Consider the following 2,954-nt stretch of genomic DNA (forward strand, 5'->3'; position numbering starts at 1 on the left):
GCCAGGGAGTCGCACAGGTCTTGAGATGGCGGGATGTCGTTGGTGATGGAGCTGGGGATGGAGAGTTCTTTCACGATGCTGAGGAGCTCTTTGGTGTTGTGTGCGTTGTTGTCTAGGCGGTCCTTGAAGGCGGTCTTCTTGGCGGTCCTGATGAGTTGGTGATGTCTGCGGGTGGCGCTCTTGAGGGCTGTGTGGTTGTCTGGTGTTTGGTCGTGGAGCCATTTCTTCTCCAGCTTCCGACAGGTGTGTTTGGAGATCCGGAGGTCCTCGGTGAACCAGGCGGCTTTCTTGTTGGTGTGGTTGGTTGTAAAGGTCTTGAGAGGGGCGAGGGTGTTGGCGCAGTCGTTGATCCACTGTGTGAGGTTGGTCGCGGCAGTGTCTGGGTCGGTGGGGTCGGTGGGTGGTCTCAGGGCGAGGGCGGTAGTCAGTTGGTCCTCTGTGACCTTGCCCCAGCAGCGGCGTGGTAGCTGTTGGGTGCGGTGGTGTGTGGTGGGTTTTCTGAAGGTGAAGTGGACGCATCTGTGGTCGGTCCAGTGTGGTTCGGTGGTGTGGTTGAAGGAGACGTGGGGGCTTGCGGAAAAGATGGGGTCGAGTGTGTGTCCAGCGGCGTGAGTGGGTGTCATTACGAGCTGTTTGAGTCCGAGGTTGGCGAGGTTGTCGATCAGGGCGGTGGAGTTGGCGTTGTTGTTGCTCTCGAGGTGGAAGTTCAGGTCCCCGAGGAGCATGTACTCCGTGGAAGCGAGGGTGTGGGTGCTGATGAGGTCGGCGATAGTGTTACTGAACTGTGGGCGGGGTCCGGGAGGTCTGTAGATGAGAGTTCCTCTGAGGGTGGTGTTGGGGTCGGTGTGGATCTGGAAGTGCATGTGCTCGGCGGTGGTGAGGGTGTCATCGGTGTTCGTTGAGATTTTGATGGAGTCTTTGTGGATGATGGCGATTCCTCCTCCCGCTCCGTTGGTGCGGTCTCTGCGGGAGATCTTGTAGCCCTGTGGGATGGCTATGGCGATGTCTGGTGCTGAGGTGGCGTTCAGCCAGGTCTCCGTCAGGAAGGCGACATCGGGGCAGTGGGGTCTAGGAGGTCCCAAAGTTTTATGGCGTGCTTGCGAGCGGAGCGGGTGTTGAGGAGGATGCAGCGGAGGTGGTTGGGTTCTCTGGCTGGTGGTGTGGAGGGTTGGATGCTGGTGAATCTGCAGTTCCGGCAGGTGAAAGGCCCCTGGGTGCGTTTCGGGGTGGCCCGGTAGCAGGGGTGGTCTCGTCTGGTGTTGAGTGCCTGGAGGGTGCTTGCGTCGTAGTGCAGTCTGCCGTTGCGCGGGGTGCGGGTTCCAGGGGTTCTGGTGCTGGGTGCGGTCCAGGCGTGGACGGGCGCAGACGGGCATGCCTTAGGCGCGCCAGCGGCGCGCCAGCGGCGCGCCCGCTTCGCGGCCTCCATATGAGGGCAGAGGGAGGGAGGAGCAGCTGGGAGTGGGGTGGCCAATGGGAGTGAAGGGGGCGGGGCAGCAGGGGCTCAGCAGTAAGGGAAAAACCCAGGGAAAAACCCGGGGGAAAACCTGAGGAAAAAACGGTGGGAAAAGACGGCGGGAGAGGGACAACAGAGCACAGGGGTACAGAAAGCAAAACACAGGGGCACAGAATGAAAAAACGAAGTGGCACAGAAGCCAAGCGCAGGGGTACAGAAAAAAGGGAGCGAGTAGTCAGGTGGCAAAAGCGGCAACGGAGGTTCAACCCACAGGGGGCTGCGTGGCAGATGGGGGGAGCGACCTGCCTGGTGACAGGGTCAAAGGTCGCTCTCTACCACTGCTTCGCGGCCTCCATATGAGGGCAGAGGGAGGGAGGAGCAGCTGGGAGATGGGAACGGGCGGCCAATGGGAGTAAAGGGGGCGGGGCAGCAGGGGCTCAGCAGCAAGGGAAAAACCCGGGGAAAAAACGTCGGGAAAGACTGCGGGAGAGGGACAACAGAGCACAGGGGTACAGAAAGCAAAACACAGGGGCACAGAATGAAAAAACGAAGTGGCACAGAAGCCAAGCGCAGGGGTACAGAAAAAAGGGAGCGAGTAGTCAGGCGGCAAAAGCGGCAACGGAGGTTCAACCCACAGGGGGCTGCGTGGCAGATGGGGGGAGCGACCTGCCTGGTAACAGGGTCAAAGGTCACTCAGACATGTATTTACTGACTCACAGACCCACTCAGGCACTGACACACCCACTCACAGACCCACTCAGACCCTCAAGCGCCCACACACAGTAGGTAATATATATATTTATATAAAACCTAGTGGCGGTCGCCATGAGGTTGGTATAGTTAGGACCTAGTTTCTATAGAAAAAGCATTTTTTGTTTTGCTAAACACTTTGGTGCTGCTTGCCGAATCTTCTCGAAATGTTCCCAAATAGTTTTATGCTCACATCAGCTGCTGTCTGGAAACGTTTGGGGTGATCCGTCAAGGTGGTCAAGAAAAAGGGGGGTCCCAAAATACATTTTCCCCATTCATTTTTCCATAGGGATTTTAAATAGCACCAAAACTACTATATGGAATTGCACCAAATGTGGCAGAAAGGTAACCCCTAGGAAGAGCTCTTTTTGTTATTTGGTGTAAATCCGTTCAGTAGCTTTTGAGAAATTTAAGGAAATCCAAATTTGTATATAGAGGGAAGCAAAGGATTCACAACCCCTCCCGATCTTGTGCTGAGATCTGATTGGCTGACAACACTCCAACATGGAAGTTTTGTCACCCATGATGGGACTCGGCTTGAGTGGAGTCCCAGACACAAATGTTTAAAAAAAGAAAAGGGGCCAGGTTAAAGACACCCTGACCCTTTAGCTCTGGTGCTGGGGTTCCAAAGGGACCACCCCAGGGCTAAAAAGCATTTTTTTTTAAATTTACGGCGGGAGTCGCAGTGGATCTGCAGATCCGCTGTAAATTTAAAAAACAAACAAGGCGCAGACTTCCGTGCTTTGTCTTT

The sequence above is a fragment of the Pleurodeles waltl genome, chromosome 3_2 (genome assembly GCF_031143425.1).
Source record: "Pleurodeles waltl isolate 20211129_DDA chromosome 3_2, aPleWal1.hap1.20221129, whole genome shotgun sequence".
Classification (NCBI taxonomy): Eukaryota; Metazoa; Chordata; class Amphibia; order Caudata; family Salamandridae; genus Pleurodeles; species Pleurodeles waltl.